The sequence below is a fragment of the Callospermophilus lateralis genome, chromosome 6 (genome assembly GCF_048772815.1).
Source record: "Callospermophilus lateralis isolate mCalLat2 chromosome 6, mCalLat2.hap1, whole genome shotgun sequence".
In the NCBI taxonomy this organism is placed as follows: domain Eukaryota; kingdom Metazoa; phylum Chordata; class Mammalia; order Rodentia; family Sciuridae; genus Callospermophilus; species Callospermophilus lateralis.
The window spans coordinates 63,328,128-63,346,497 of record NC_135310.1 but is presented as its reverse complement, the minus strand read 5'-3'; the positions used below and the strand labels follow the sequence as shown (position 1 = coordinate 63,346,497).

At 34.5% G+C, this 18,370-nt stretch overlaps 1 protein-coding gene and 1 pseudogene across 4 annotated transcripts in view; one reads left to right on the top strand and one right to left on the bottom strand.

Annotated features, from left to right (window-relative positions):
• Positions 1-18,370, bottom strand: part of Ascc3 (activating signal cointegrator 1 complex subunit 3) — a 363,263-nt gene that overhangs the window by 291,630 nt on the left and 53,263 nt on the right. The gene's annotated exons all lie outside the window — the stretch shown is intronic.
• LOC143401677 (proteinase-activated receptor 2 pseudogene) lies at positions 8,115-16,426 on the top strand (annotated as a pseudogene).

The following is an 18,370-nucleotide window of genomic DNA, read 5'->3' as shown; positions in this document are numbered from 1 at the left end:
AGCCTTTCCTAGAATGAATCATTTAAGGTAAAATAGTGAATGAATGGTTGGCAGTTGTTAACTATTAGCATCATCAGCATATCAGTAGCCAAAGTGATCCTATTACAATACACCCTTCCTAAGTTCAAGACCCCACAATGATTTCTGATCTCATAGTTAAAACCAAAGTCTTCCTCAGTTCAAGACCCCACAGTAATTTCTGATCTCATAGTTAAAACCAAAGTCCTTAAATATAACAAGACCTCCCCATATGTACTCATTTCTCTATAATCTCATGTTTCTGCTACCATGTTTCCCTTCATGTTTTTCATTTCAACCACTCCTTCCTTTTTAGTATTCCTAAGCATACTCCCACATTTTACCTGCTGTTCCCCATAATTAAAATACCCTGCTCCCTGATATTTACATATATCATTCCTTTACTTCCTTCAGAGAAAATGTCACTTAAGCAGAGTGGCCCATTTTAATCAACCTATCCAAAATGCATATTCAGTAACTTTCTGTTCTTATACTTGTACCCCCTGGCATATGTCTTTTCTTATAAATGTTAATACTCTAAAGGTAGATTTGAGCTCTAATAGGATCAAAATTTTTTTTAGAAGTCTACAACTGAGATCATCATTTCTCAAATCAGCTTTCTCCTCTCATCACCATTTTTGTTAATGATACATCAACCTCTCATTAAAATTCAAGTTGAAAGCTGTCAGATCTGGATTCTTTATTCCCCTTATACTTAACAGCAAATCATAGTAAAAGTCATGGGATCTTTCTTTTAAAATATAAGAAAAGCAGGGAAATTGAAAAATATATAAAGTACAGTATATAGAATGAAACTATAAATAGTCCTTAGATATATCAAAACACACTCAAGACATTCAGCCTCATTTGTCATTTAAAAACTTTGAATTACACTTTCATTTTCACATTGTCAAAGACCCAAAGTTCATTAACACTCTTTGTTAGCAAGTGTGTAGACAAACAAGTAATCTCAAATGCTTACACATATGAAGGAGTCTAAACTTCCACATCCCTATAGAAAGGGACAATTTGGCAATATCTATCAAAATGGCAGATGCACATACCCTTTGGCCCAGGAAATACTATTCATCTATGAAATAGAATGAAGATCTCTTTGTGTTCTTCTATAAAATAATCTGGTGCTTTTGAATTACCCTGCAACTCAAATGGAAAAAAGAAAACAAAAAAACACCTGATTGAATATTTACAATATTTACCCATTTAGCTCTAAGTCACATCGAAAAATTGAGTTCAGGACTTAAGTTCCATAAAATCAAGCTCAGTGGAAGAGTGTTTTTGCCTGGCATGGTCAAGGCCTGGATTAGGTCCTTGTACCAAAAATAAATGAAAAAAATAATAAATAAAAGTATGATGTTATGATCCTGACATTGGGTGTGAGGAGGATGTAAGGAACAGAAACTACCTTAGAAAGTGACCAGATTACAAGTTTAAAAGAAAAGAGATTTCAAAACAGGCATTATGCTCAAAACACTAAAAGAAACCATGATTAAAGAAGTAAAGACAAGTGCAAATCAAACAGAGAAGAAATAAAGGTACAGAATTGTTTTAAACAGCCAAATGGAAGTTCTGTAATAAAAAACTCATTATAAGTTCTTAACTGTATATTTGAGCTGCAGAAAATAATTAGAAAACTAGGAGAAGTTATGACCTCCAAAGAATGGAAAGGGAAATGAATAAAGATTAACAGAAATGTGTGACACCTTAAGTACAATAACACAGGAAAACCCAAAGGAGAGAAGAAAGAAGAGCACAAAAATATTGAAAAAATAATAATGGATTAAAAGTTTTTAAACTTACTGAAAAACATCAAACACATATCAGGAAGCTCAACAAATTCCAAGCATGGTAAACACAAAGAGATCCATGAATGGACACATTATAGTAAAAAAGCTAAAAGTTAAATGAAAAAATGTTAAAAGAATCAAGAGAAAAATGAAGAAGGAAATGTCTTTCAATAAAGGATATTGGGACAACTAGTTAGCCACATGCAATAATAATAATAATAATAATAATGAAGTTGGACTATTGCCTCAAACTATAAACAAAAATGAACTAAAAATGAATCAATACCTAAATGTAAGGGCTAAAACTATACAACTCTTAGAAGAAACATAAGAGTAAATCTTCAAGAACATGGATTTAGTGAAAGATTTATCAATGTGACATTAAAAGCATGAGCAACAAAAGAGAACAGATAATTTGGAACCATTGAAATAGGAAACTTCCATGCTTCAAAAAACACCATCAAGAATGAAAAGACAACCCATATAATGGAGAAAATATTTGCAAATCATATATGTGGTAAGGAATTTGTATCCATAATATATAAAGAACTCTTAAAATAATAAAACTCAATTTAAAAGTAAATTATCTACATTTCTCTATGGAATATATATGAATGGCCACTAAACATGATAATACTCAACATCATTAGTCATCAGCAAAATACAAATCAAAACTACAATGACATATCATTTAACACCCACTAAAAAAGCTATAAAATGAAAAACAGCAAGTACTGATAATGATGTAGAAATAACAGAAACCTCATCCTTTACTTGTGGGAATATAAAATTGTACAGCCACCATGGAAATCAGTTTGCTTGCTGCTCAATAAGTCAGACATAAAATTACTATATGACTCAATAAAACTCCCAAGAGAACACAAATATGTATCCAAACAAAAACACATACATAAATTTAGCTATTCAATAGCCAAAGTTGGAAACAATCCAAACATCCATCAATTAATTGATGGATGGATAAACAGAAGACATATCTATATAATAGAATATCATTCAGCCATAAAAAGAAATAAAGTAGTGTACAAGTAGATGAACTTTGAAAACATTCTTCTAAGTGAAAGAAATCATTCACAAAAGATTGCATTGTATAATTCCCTTTACACAAACTGTACAAAAATAGAAAATTCATAGGAACAGAAGTAGTCTAGTGCTTCTTTAGAGGGAAAGGTAGGAGAAAGGAAAGGATGCAGGATAATAGTTAAAGGCCCTGGATTTCTTTTTGATGTTATGTGAGTACATTAAAATGTGATAATGATTGTACATGCCTGTGCATATAATTAAAACAATAATTTATATACATTTTAAATGGGTGCATTTTATAGTATATGAATTTTATATCAACAAAGCTAATAAGAAATTTATGAACCAGAATGACTTAAAATACTAAAGGAATAAAGAAAATCACTTAAGGGTTGAAAAATAAAGATGAAACAGAATTTCCCTAAAAACATTTTTTAAATATGTTTATCTATTTAGATTAACAGGTATTAATTGTACCCATTAATGGAAGTCAGTGTTCTCTCTCAATACATGTACACTCATCAAATCTAGCCATGCTTCATTCACTCTCCTCCACCAACCTCTAGTAATCATCCTGCTTTCAGCTCACTTTCCTAAAATCCTTTAAAATCAGTGTTTTGAATTGTTAGTCATACACAAGGCCTGTCCTAGCAAAAGAGAAAAGAAAGCTGTTTTGCTCTTCATAGCAACTCTACAATTCCAAGATGAAGAATCCCCAGCAGAGTTCTGAGATCAGCTGCTGTTAGATTTAAAGAAATCCCAAAATTGTGCTTTCCATTACATTTGCCATTTTCATCCACATTGAGAGCAGGTGCAGTTCTCATTCAAAATTTGCATTACAAACTAATTTGGCACTCAGTGACTGTTTGTAAAGGTGCAGCTGTCTGGATCACTGCTGTATATACTGGTACAAGTTTCAAAGGCTATCAAATTTTTAAAAAAAGAAGAAAAATAAGAAAAAGGGGGAAGGAGAAGTTAGCTACAGACACAGAAACGGCCATGTACTAAGAAGTTGAAAAAATAAAGTATAGAAGAACGAAGCTCTCAAACAATGAAGAGGCAAGTTTCACTACCTGGCTATAAAGGATATGAGATTTAATGAGGACACAGTGGATAGATAACATCTTTTTCCTTGTCAATACTGTTAAAGCCATTATCTGTATTTTTGCATGACAAAAGGTTTTTAGAGTTCTTCTTATTGTAAAACTTTTTGATTAAAATGAATTATAAGCTAAAGTAGCTCTTCATGAAGTTAATTATGGAAACAGAAAATTAACCAACAGACTGAATTTCAAAGGTGACAAAAATTATTTCAAAACATGTACAAGAATATCTTTAAAACAGCATTATTTCATTTCTTGACAATGCAACATTTTAAACAGATGAATGTAGTTTTAAATATCTAAAGAAAAGTAAAACCCACTTGCCATCAGATACTGAATGAAATCATTATTCCAATTGGAACAGTGCTATAGTGGGTGCTATATTCCCAACATAATTATCAAATTAGATATTATATTGCCATAAAAGAAAAACAAAAAGTAATATGTAGCTTTCAAATAATATATCATAGAAATTCTACTATAAATCCCTTGAAAATTAGTAATGAAATATAATGCGCCTAAATAAACACACAAACACACACACACACAAACACAGTCTCTGTGTGTCTCTCTCTCTCATTCATATATATATATATTCATATATAAAATGCAGAGATGAGTTGAACGTTAGCAAAGCATTACTTCCTAGTAAAACAACTCTGCTCATATAAAAAGTGCAATTTGAACCCTGCTTTTTAGACTAGTCAAAAAAGAATAATCATCTAAAACAGGCTTTAAAGCAAATAAAATTTCAGCATTTAACAAAAGTATTTTCAGCTCCATTCTATTTCCATCTAGTGAACATTAAAGAATCCATTAAAAGCAAAAAATAATAAGTTTATTTGGAGTTCAAAGAAAACCTCTTACAGAGGACCAGCATTTTTCACATCAAATAATCAATGGGCATTCTGAAAAATAGCCAGTGATTCACAGCAAGCAGAATATCTTGATGTTAGTGAGGCATCCTTTTGAATAACAATATGGTTAAGTGAATCATGGGATTAATCTCAGTATTGAGGATCAGTTATTTTTTAAGCGTTGATCATGGCTCTGTTCTAACAATGTTACCAATGATATGTAAATAGGAAGAAGTAACATATGTTAATAATGTTAATATGGTACATGATAGATCAAAATTTAAAATTTTTTGAAACATGATATAATCTAGACAAACCTAAGAAGTGTTAGAGATAAATATAAACCCTCACCCATAGTTTGGCTTGAAAAACTGCTGTGTACTTTGTATAAGATGAAACCTGGTCTCAAAAATAAATTGCAGGAGAGCTTGAAAAACAGAGGATAAGTTTTTGGCAAACTCAACATCAATAAAAAAATTCAGTGAAGGCTAGAAAAAAGTTGTTCCATAAAACTGCTCTATACAGTGTCTCTACCTCCATTCAGAATGGCAATTATCAAGAATAAGAGTAATAATAAAGTTCGGCAAGGATGTGGGGGAAAGGGTACACTCACACATTGTTGGTAGGACTGCAAATTAGTGTAACCACTCTGGAAATTAGTTTGAAAACTCATAAAACAAAAAATGAAATCACTATTTGAGCCAGTTATCCCACTGCTCAGTATATATCCAAAGGTGGTTAAGTTAAATTCACCATAGTACAATGAAATAGCCACATTAATGTTTACAGTGGCATAATTTACAATAGCTAAGCTATGGAGCCATCCTAGGTACCCTTAAACAGATTAATGGATAAAGTAAAGGGAGTATTACTTAGCCATAAAGAATGACTTTATGGGGTTGGAATTGTGGCTCAGTGGTAGAGTGCTCATCTAGCATGGGTGAAGCACTGAGTTCAATCCTCAGCACCACATAAAAATGAAATAAAGATATTGTGCCCACCCACAACTAAAAAATAAATATTAAAAAAAAAGAATGACTTTACATGACATTTGCCAGTAAATGGATGAATCTGGAGACTATCGAGCTAAGTGAAATAAGCCACTCAAAAATGCCAAAGGGGCATGCACCTCTGCCGCCATTGTTGCTGACTCTGATTCTGCTGCTGCCAGCCTGAGATCACCTGGAGTTCTTTCTGGGTGCTGCTGCCACAGAGGAAACTGCAGCCACAGAGGAAACCACTGCCCCAGATGCAACTGAAACGGACACTGCGGCTGACCCCCGAAGATCGCCTGGTGACACTGGCCCCACATCTGCAATTGCAGCTACCACTGCAGCTGCCACGACTGCTAACCCACTGCTGCCAACAACCACCAACATTACCACTGCTACCACAGCCTAGAGGACTACTTCAGAGGAGACTCTAGGTTTGGGTGCAGGTGGCTACACCAATTTTGAGACACCAGCCGGGGCCTGGGTGCCAGGAGGTTTACCACCACAAGAGCCTCTGTCTAGTGACTCCAGATGGGCCCTAAAGGTCCAGTGTGGGGGGTGCCTGCAGGTTTGGAGAAGCCTGAGGTCTTCCTGCTGAGAGTGCTGGTGGCCCTTATCTTGCTACTGCATCTCGGGGTTGCTCCAAGTAGGAGCAGCATTGAGATCTTGGGATTGCAGTGTGGCTGAGCCTGAGGTATCTGAAGCCCAGATGGGTGGGACAGAGACTGGATTTGCAAGGACTGATCTGGGTTTGGTGATACCTACAGACATCAGAGACAGGGCTGAGAAACTACTGAAAACTGACAGAGATAGCTCAACATTCCAGCAAGATTTATTTTATTTTATCTTATTTTTTGATTCACTGATCTCTACCATATTTGGAACAGGACATTTTTTATGCATCAGTGTGGGGAGGACAATGATATATGAATGGTGTTTTGCATTTTAATTGTTTTTTTTATTTAATTGATTTTATTTTTAAAAACACAAGACAGCAGCATGCATTACAATACTTATTACACATATAGAGCACAATTTTTCATATATTTGTATATAAAGTATGTTCACGCCAATTCATGTCTTTATACATATACTTTGTTCTTGGTTTTTTTTGCATTGCAATTCTTAGTACACACATATACCACAATTTTTCATATCTCTGTTTGTATATAAAGAATGATGACACCCAATTCAGGTCTTCATACATGTACTTTGGATAATGATGGCCATCACATTCTACCACCCTTGCTAATAATCCCCTGCCTCTTCCCTTTCCCTCCCACCCCTCTACCCTATCTAGAATTTATCTATTCCTCCCATGCTTCCCCTCCCCTACCCCACTATGAGTCAGTCTCCTTATATCAGAGAAAACATTTGGTATTTGTTTTTTTGGGATTGGCTAACTTCACTTAGTATTAGCTTCTCCAATGCCATCCATTTATCTGCAATGCCATGATTTTATTCTCTTTTATTGCTGAGTAAAATTCCATTGTGTATATATGCCACATTTGTTTTTATCCATTCATCCACTGAAGGGCATCTAGGTTGGCTCCACAGTTTAGCTATTGTGAATTGTGCTGCTATAAACATTGATGTGGCTGTGTTCTTGTAGTAAGCTATTTTTAAGTCCTTTGGGTACAGTCCAAGGAAAGGGATAGCTGGGTCAAAGGGTGGTTCCATTCCCAGATTTCCGAGGAATCTCCTTAATGCTTTCCATATTGGCAGCACCAATTTGCAATCCCACCAGCAGTGTATGAGTGTACCTTTTTCCCCACATCCTCTCTAACACTTATTGTTGTCTGTCTTTATAATTGCTGCCATTCTGACTGGAGTGAGATGATTTCTTGGAGTAGTTTTGATTTGCATTTCTCTGATTGCTAGAGATGATAAGCATTTTTTCATATATTTGGTAATTGATTGTATATCCTCTTCTTGTTTTCTTATGTCTTTAATTTTTTCTCTTTGTTCATATTCTTCCTCTCTTGTCTATTTTCTTGGATTTTCTTTCTAACTTTTTTCCAACCAACAGCCAATCTCTGTCAGCTCCTTTTCCACTCTTCCTGTGAATTTTTACTTCTAGCTTTCTCTTCCTCCATCATGAATACTGCATACTACACTACCTCTGTTCTCTCATCCACCATTTGAAACTGTAAATCATTTTAACAAATATTCTGTTAGTACTATAGAGAGTTATTGAATTCATCATTTTGGTTTAGTGCGAGAAAGCAGTAGATGCCTTAGTGAGAGCTATTAGCTTTAAGGTGAAAAATTTTATACACTGGGTGCTGTTTGTAGGGCATGGCTGCCTGCTTCCAGGTCTTGGGGCCCCACATGTGGCTAGGACAGCTCCTGGCAATCAGCCAGGAGGCGGTGTTGTGGGTGGTGACAGAGGAGGCGGACCACCTCCAGGATAGGTCCAGGACTCTTCCGCCTTCGTGGACAGCTTGTGCCTTCCCTTACAGACTATGGGATGGGTATACACAAATAAATAATTCAGCAAAGTAGCAAGATATAAAATCAAAACCCATAAATCAAACACATCCTATACCTCAGCAATAAATCCACTAAAAGAGAAATTAGGAAAACTACTCCATTCACAATAGCCTCAAAAATAAAATAAAATAACTGGGAATCAATCTAACTGAAGAGGTGAAAGACCTCTACAATGAAAACTACAGAACACTAAAGAAATAAATTGAAGAAAACCTCAGGAGATGGAAAGATCTCCCATGCTCCTGGATAGGCAGAATTAAAATCATCAAAATGTCCATACTACCAAAAGCGTTATACAGATTTAATGCAATTCCTATTAAAATCCCAATGACATACTTTATAGAAATAGAAAACGGATTCATGAAATTTATTTGAAAAAATAAGAGACCCAGAATGGCTAAAGCAATTCTTGGCAAGAAAAGTGAAACTGGAGGCATCACAATACCAGACATTAAACTATACTACTATAGTACTGGCACCAAAATAGACTTGTAGACCAATAGTACAGAATAGAGGACACAGAAACAAACCCAGATAAATACTAGACAAGGGGGCCAAAAACATTCTCTGGAAAGAGAGATAGTCTATTCAACAAATGGTACTGGCAAAACCAGAAATCCGCATGTAGCAAAATGAAATTAATTCTCTATTCCTCACACTGCACAAAAATCAACTCAAAATAGATCAAAGACTTAGGCACTAGAACAGAGAACCTGAGCCTAGTAGAAGAAAAAACAGGCCCAAATCTTTACCTCATCAGCCTAGGATCTGGCTTCCTTAACAATACTCCTAAAGCACAAGAAGTAAAATCAGGAATCAATAAATGAGACAGATCCAAATTAAAAAGCTTCTTCTCAGCAAAGGAAACAATAACGTGAGTAGAGAGCCCACAGATTGGGAGAAAATCTTTACCACATGCACCTCCAATAAAGCATTAATTTCTAGGGTATATAAAGAACTCAAAAAACTTAACACCAAAAAAACAAATAACCCAATCAATAAAAGGGCTGAAGAACTGAACAGACACTTCACAGAAGAAATATAACTGATCAACAAATACATGAAAAAGTGTTCAACATCTCTAGCAATAGAGAAATGCAAATCAAAACTACTCTAAGATTTCATCTCTCTCCTGTCAAAACAGCAATCAACAAGAGTACAGGCAACAATAAATGTTGGCGAGGATGTGGTGAAAAAGGTACACTCATACATTCCTGGTGCAACTGCAAATTGGTGCCACCACTATGGAAAGCAGTATGGAGATTCCTCAAAAAACTTGGGATGGAACCACTATTTGACCCAGCTATCCCATTCCTTGGGTTTATATCCAAAGAACTTAAAATCAGCATACTATGGTGACGCAGCCATATCAGTGTTTATAGCAGCTCAATTCACAATAGCTAGACTAGGAACCAACCTAGTATTAAACCCAGATGCAAAAAAATACCACCAACTCCAATTTTAAAGCAAATTTGTATTTATGTACACAAAGAGGGCTGATCAACGGCCATCTCTCCTAACACGGGCTCGACAACAGCACCCCAGCTCTCCAGAAACAAGGTTTTATAGCACAAAAAGTTGCAAAGGGGGGTGTCTTGAGAACTTACAGCTTACAGGATTTTGACAAGCATAATACAAGTGCAGATAGTAGGTTAATGGTCTACATGGCATGATATTTCAAGATAGGGAGTAAATTCAGATCCCAACATCAGAATTTCTGAGGTGCTGCTGAGGTTTCAGAGAAGGTTGTTACCTGGTCAGGGAAAGCAAGACATGAGTGAGTTCAAAACATGGGCAGGAATTCCAAACAAGTTTAGAAATTGCAGTAATTTATAGTAAAACAGAAATTAGCTTTTCATGACTTTGTGATGAGATGGCTCCCAATCTTAAAATGGAGTTAGGCTGAGTTCATCACTAGGGGTCCCTCAACAGATGAATAGATAAAGAAAATGTGCTATATATATTCAATGGAATATTATTCAACTTTAAAGAATAGAGTCAAATTATGGCATTTGACAGTAAATGGTTGGAGTTGGAGAAAACAATGCTAAGTGAAATAAGCCCATCCTACAAAACCAAAGGCTGAATGTTTTCTCTAATATGTGAATGCTAATTCACAAAGGGGGGTGGCACTAGACTAGGGAAGAATAGCATTACCTTGGATTAGGTAGACAGAAGTGATGGGAGGGGAGGGGAAGAGAGGGAATGAAGGGATAGGAAAGATAATAGAATGAAACAGACATTATTACTGTATGTATATATGTGACTACTTGACCAATATGATTCTGCAACATGTACACTCACTCAGAAAACTAAGAAATTATATCCCATTTATGTATGATATGTCAATGTGCCTAATTGCATTCTACTATCATGTATAACTAATTTTTAAAAATTTAAAAATTGTTTAAAAAAGCCAAATTTCGTATGTTTTCTTTGATATGTGGAAGCTAATCTACAATAAGGGGTGGGGGAGGTAAGAAAAAGGAATAAAGATCAGTGGAGTAGAAAAAGAGGAATAAAAGGAAGGGAGAATAGATGGAATAAGAGTGGAATGAATCTAACATAACATATATGTCATATATGTCCTATGCACATAAATGAATATAAGAGTAAATCTCACCGCCATATACATCCACAAGAAATTAATTTAAAAAAATAAATAACTATGGGTAGAGGGAAAAAAGCAGGGGTCGGGGAGAGAAGAGGAAGGAATGATAACTGGGGATGGAATTAGAATAAGATATTCCATGCTTTTACAATTATGTCAAAATAAATTCTTTTCATGTATAACTAAAAAGAATTGAAAAACTAAGTTACTTCCAGAAGAAAGTAATATAGAATATTGTGATAAAAACTTTAAAATGGTATTTTGAAGCTCAATAAGGTCAGCAAAACAATTCATGAAAAAATTTTTCAAACAAAAGAGCAAAATAAGAACTGATAAATATAAAAAAAGAACAATGAAGAAATCTAGAAGTGAAAAATAGTCACTAAAATATAATTCTGAAGAGTACTAAAAATTCACCTGAAATGCAAGATAGCAGCAAATAGTTAAAAAATATTTCTAAAAAGAGGCATAGACATTATACAGAGAAGTTCTAATTAGGATTTTTTAAGTATGAAGACTAGCAAAAATGGAAGAAAGGCAACATTTGAAAAGACTATAGTCTGGATTTATCCAGTATTAAAGAAAGACATCAATATTCAGATTGAGTGCTTACAAACAAATGAACAATTAGACTGCAGCAAGTGTTTGATCAGTTACAAACAATGCTGGAAGGTACTGGAATATTAAAGTTAATTACTGAAAAAATGATTATCAACCTTGAATGTAACCCCCAACTAATCTATTATTAAGGAATGAGGACAAATTAAAACAACTTGAAACATAAAAAGGTTAAAAACTTAACACACAGAGAAACTCACTAAAAGAATTCTTAAAGTTCTGAAAAAGAAAAAAAATACAAAATATAAGAAACAACAGTAAACATATTCATAAAATAAGCTAGCAAAGTATAGACTCTAAAACAAATAAACAATTTTTACCCTTAAAAAATGAACTAAAACTCTAAACAATAATAGTAAAATGGATAGGAGGAAGGTATTCAGTAAGTGGAAGAAGCATTTACAGTTACTCATTTATGCTTAAAAAAAAAATTCAAGAGCACCAACTAAACGTGAAATTCAATTAGCTTCCAAACCAGGAAAATAAAAAAAGGAATATAAAAACTTTAGTCACCCAACAAATAGTAGAAAACAACAGTGAACATAAAAGCTGAGAAACTAAAAAATATTCATCTACACAGTTTAAGAACTGCAATTAAACAATAAGAAGTACATATCAAATCAAATAAAGCTAAAGCACCACTTAGTAGAAGGTTTGAAAAAATGGGAAATAAATAACAAAATAACAGAAGTGGACAAATCAAACAGAAAAAAAATGGAAATAAAAGCAAAATTTAAGTAAATAAAAGTAAAAGTTTTTATTTTTTTAATGACAAAAATTGTAAGCAACCAAGATGTCCTTCAAAAAAGTAACTGGATAAACAAGTTATGTACATCCTTACAAAGTAATATTGCTAAGCACTGAAAGGAAATGGAGCTACCAAGCCATGAAAAACATAAATCTTAAGTGCACTAAATAACCAGAAGCTAGTTTGAAAAGACTACACACTGTGATTAGATCTACATGACTTTCTGGAAAAGGCAAAAGTACAGAGGTATTAAAAAGATCAGTGGTTGCCAAGAGTTTGCAGGGAGGAGAGGATAAAAAGGCAGAGCACAAAGAATTATTATGGAAGAGAAACTATTCTATTTGATACTGATAGTGGGTATATATCATTACTATATCATTACACCTTAGTCAAAACCCACAGACAAAGGTTGGGGTTGTAGCTCAATGTTACAGACGTTACATAGTATGCATGAGAAACTGGGCTCAATTTGAGAACCACCAATTAATTAATTAATTAAAAATAAAGCTCACAGACTATGTAATATCAAGAGTGAATCCTGATATAAACTATTGACTTTAGTTAATAATAATACATGAATATTGTATCATCAATTTTAACAAAAGTACCACACTATTGCAAGACATTAATAACAGTGAAAATGAAGAGTATAATAAATAAAAAAAAAAATTGCTCAGTTTTTCAGTACCTAAAACTACTCTTAAAAAAAAACAAAACATTAAAACAGAAGACGGTATGAATTCAAGGAAAAAGATCTATAAAGCTTCTATTGATCAAGTTGGTTTTTATTATTATTGATAAATTTTTATAAAGCTGGAAGAACATCTACTTGTGATTTAAACAAAATCTAGCAAAAAGTCTTTTCTGTAAAAGATACTTAACAAATCATTGTGGAAAAATGAGTAAGTAATAAAAAGAAGGAATTAATAATCAATGCTGGCTTGTTTTCTATCAGCTTTCACACTGGGCCACAGCATATACATCTCTTTTGAAAATTTACCTCTGAAACCCTTTATATTTCACATACAATAAAATAAATGTCCTGAGGCCACTAAATTTAATATATCTCAAATGTTCTCTTCAATAGCATAATAAGCAGTTGTAAACAATTAAAAATTTTTAAAAAGAAACTCATTTTAAGATTTTATGACGCTGAAATAATGTTGGGCATTAAATCAGGATAATTTACAAATTCTCTACTCAGACTGAAATTCTAAGCAAAGTATAAAACCTAAAAAAATGCATTAGTGCATAACCCAAAAAAAGCCTCAAGAAATAGAGAATAATTCTGATTCTCATAAAGAAAACCCAGGCGTTTTCTTTCAAATTATACAGAGACACACATTTTAAAAACTAGAGTTGTTCTACACATTAAAGTAATAAACAGCATATAAGCTACATAAAAACAAGCATAGTATGCAAAAAAACTATTCAATAGTCTTTTAGATAATATACAATTTGATTTGCATATAATGTAAATAATGTACATATTAAAACTAAGAATAATGAAGTATGATAAAAGTAGATGTTAAAAGCTGTGTAATTCTGAAAAAAGCTTTAAAATGACAGTTCATGTGGAATTAAATATTGGATAATTACAATAAGCAGAAATTTTTTTTTAATTTCTAAATTATTCTTAGTTTGGTCTGTTGCATAGAAAATTACTAAGTATTCTACATTTCAAAATAGTTATAATAACATAAGAAAATACCCATGAAAATTAGGACATCATTTACTTATTGCTAGGAAAAGATGTGCTGTGCAAATTGTTGCTTATAGGCAATCAGATGAATTATATTTTCATAATAGCTAATGCTCATTATTTAAAGATATTTAATCTCATATAACTTACCAAACCTAAAACAAAGGTCATATAACACTTAAAATTAAGACACTTGGAATGTGAACACCATTTATTTCCCATATACTATTATTAATGTTTAGTAAACAAAGTTAAAACTAGGAATCAATGTATATTTAAAAACTTGTGGCTAGGGTTGTGGCTCAGAGGTACAGTGCTCACCTACCATGCGTGAGGCACTGCGTTCAATTCTCAGCCCCACATAAAAATAAAATAAAGATATTGGGTCCACCTATAACTAAAAAATGAATATTAAAAAAACTTACTTTATATATATGGCAAATTGACAGTTTAATTCTTAGAAGTCATACTAGTTCTAATTAGAAAACACTTTATGACCACTTGTGTGAGTATATAAAACTGAACAAAATTCATGCATTACGTCTTAAGCATTTAAGTGAATGCCTTCAGCAAATTTCTAAATCTAATAATCAGATTTGTGTAAACAAACTGACAATACATTCCAGGTAACTCTCAATATGTGTGTTCATCTAAATTAGTCTTAACAACATTTATTGTATTAAATAAAATGTTATGACCCAATTCTTTTAAATAAATAAACATACACATATACACACAAAAGTTCTAAGACTTGGAAGGAAGCAAGATGATAGGTATAAACTGATGAAACTTCACTAGATTATGTCCAACAATTAGGAGTTCTTAGCACACAGTAGAGAATGAATAAATGAATTATGTCAAAAGAAAATGAAGGGGTGCAATCCAGCTGGCAGCCTCTGCCTCCTGCAGTCAGACCAATGGAGGATACAACGGAACCTCTAAAGGAAGAAGCCTTATTGGTAAGACTCCCCACCTCCAATCACCAGAAAAGGAGTTACAGTGGAACTAGGTTTGGAACCAGATATTTTTATGGATGAGTTTTTTCTATGTCCACCTTCACCAGGAAGCTTACTTGCCGCAGTCTGGCTGGGCACAAAATCACAAGCCACTCACAGCTTTGTAGATTCAAACAGCAATTCTTTATTCCCGAACTCACACCAGCACTCTACAAACACATTCTGGGGAAATCCACGTTCTGGATCCCAAATACTCTCTGAATCCCTTGAGAACTCAACGGGAACTCCAGGAGTGGGCACGCCTGAGGCAGCAGAATACGCCCTATTCCCAGAAGGGTACACCTTAAACCTGGAATGCCCTAAACCCAAGGAGAGCCCTAAACCCTGATCCGCCCTAAACCCAGATCCACCCTGGTCCTGAGTAAGGTCACCTTACATGCAATGTCACTGCAAATGACCTGGGTCCAATATGGAGAGTCCTTCCTCTAAGCAACAATGGGTAGGCTGACAAAGAAATTGCCATGTGTCATTCCTACTTGGCAATGGCTCTCAGCACTTACTACCATCTTTCTTCCAATTGTCTCAACAATGGTATTTGTGGTTGATTTGCCAAGGAATGGCATGACCCTGCTGTTTTTCTTTTCCAAACAAGGAAGAAATACCCTGCTGTAATTTATTTACAAGGCAAATATGACCTTGACAAACTTTCTGTTAATTGGTTCTCCTTAAAGACTGCCTACCACAAACAGGGAAACAACTGGATTTATGGGGAATCTCTTTGCAAGGTGATCATTCCATTCTCTTCATGACCTGCCTCAGTGTGCAAAGGTATTAGAGCATCAGAAACCCCATGGTGCACACCAGAAAGAATGTAAAGATTGCTGTTGGTGTCTCCCTGGGAATATGGCTGCTAATTTTTCTGGTCACTGTCTCCTTATATATCAGGAAGCAAACCATCTACCTTCCAGCCCTTAACATTACAATCTGTCATGTCTTGCCTGAGGAGATGTTGGTGGGAGACAAGTTAATTACTTCCCCTCTCTGGACATTGGAGTCTTTTTGTTCCCAACTTCCCTCACAGCCTCTGCCTAAGTGCTCATGCTCAGAATGTTCCAATCTTCTGCCATGGGTGAACACTCAGAAAAGGGAGAGGGCTATCACATTCATTGTCCCTATCCGGCCATATACCTGATCTGCTTCACTCCTAGTAACTTCTACTTGTGGAATTATTTCCTGACTAAAAGCGGAGGCCAGACCCATGTCTTTGTCTTGTACATTGTAGCCCTCTGTCTGTCCACCCTCAAAAGCAGCACTGACCCTTTTGTCTATTACTCTGTTTCTCAATTTCAGGGAGCATGCAAAGAGTGCTCTCCTTTGTTGAAGACTCAGGACTATGAAGCGAATGCAAATATCCCTCACCTCAAATTCTCCAGGAAATCCAATTCTTACTCTTCAAGTTCTACCAGTGTTAAAACCTATTAAGTTTACCGGCTCCACAGACAGAGTTTTACAGAACCATGTGAAGCCTGCTTACCATTGTGGGGAGGTGGCTGTTACTTCTTAACCAAACAGGGCTTAGCACATGTATATGCAGCTTATCCCAGGATTGGGTTTGCATAAGTCTCCCACATTATCATAGATATGTGTCAGAATTCTCCTACTTAGATGTCTCAAAAACTGAATTGACAGAGGAAGATATAGCAAGATAAAGACAGAAACCCGTTACCTGCAAGAACTACACCTGACATGAGGACTGGGTTTCTGTCTGACACTAAGATAGGATCCATCTTAGTTAGCCTTGTTAGGGCTTGAGGGCCTCTAGAGAGCAGTCTAATTCACTGATTTTACAAATGAGAAATCTGACTTGGTAAACAAGCTGCTCAGAGTCAGATTTCCAACCAATAGCATTGAGGTTGGGTTAGGCAACACAATTCAAATGTTCAGTAAGAGGCATTCTTGTACACTTCCTCAAACTCATTGGGGATCTTGTTAAAAGTACAGGTTCCTTAGCTTTGGTAATAATAACACAAGACTATGGGAATGGGGACATTTTATAAACCTGTGTGATGTTTACACATGAGTTTGAAAACCACTGGTCTGAGGTTTGCTGCCACTTGACGAGGTGCCTCAATAGTCGGTACAAAGAAAACATAATAAGAAAGTTTTGCACTGGGTGTGGTGGTGCATGTCTATAATTCCAGTGGTTCAGGAGGCTGAAGCAAGAGAATCACAAGTTCAAAGTCGGCCTTAGCAACTTACGGAGGCTCTAAGCAACTTATGGAGGCTCTAAGCAACTTAGCATGACCCTATCTAAAAAAAAAAAAATATATATATATATATATATATATATATATATATATATATAAAAGGGAGATTGGGAATGTGACTCAGTGGTTAAGTACTCCTGGGTTCAATCCCTGGTACCAAAATAAATAAATAAATAAATAAATAGAGTTGTGCCTCTTTGTATTCAGCTTATAATGAAATTTCCTGGTTGACTTATTGGGCTTTTCAGTTATTTCTTTATTTATCCTTGTGTTTTTGTGTGTATCACTAGTCAAGAAAAATACAATGAGGCTCTCTAATAAATCAAATTTTGTATCACTTTTTACTAACATCAGTTTGAGTAAGACCATTTTGTAACTAAAAATAGCATTTACCACTTAGTATTTTTAAAAAATTGTTGGCATATTTATTGTCAGTTCTGTTCACTTCTTACCAAATATAAAATTGCACAATGTTCACAAGGCTTGAACCACACCTGTTTGGAAAGCAGCAAGTATACACAAGGATTTGCAGCATATTTAAGAAATACCTGACTCCAAAATGACTTTATATACTTGTTGTATTTCTGACTTTTAAAGTTATGATTGGCTTATAAATAACACATGATCTTTTTTCTATGATTTAAAAAGAAAGAAAGAAAATAAATGGATGCTTCTTGAGCAACCATTCCAATTAAGAGCACTTTAGTTTGGAATCTTTTATTGCTGCAAAATGGTAATGGCAAGCATTTCTAAGTCCTAACTATGGGCTTAATAATGAATAATATTTTTTTACCCATATCCATAACAACATATAACCTCAAAAACTTGTGAGATGGACAGGAATCTTAAAAGTCATCAAAATCCAATCCTCTACAAATTTCAACAAAACAATGATTCAGCAAATGCTTCTATATCTGCAATAACAAATCACATTACTCACCAACAGAGCTCATTATTTTAAAGGACTCCGAAAAATGGAAAGGTCTGCCTGAGCTGAGATGTGTCCTCAAACACCTTTTTATCAAGATATACTGGTTATAACCCTTGGACCACTCTTGTTTTACTTATAGCTCTTAAAATAATATGCTTATCCCCCATCCCACCATAGCTTTCCCTTGAAGAGGATAGCCAATTATACTTTCTTTCTAGTACTCATCAT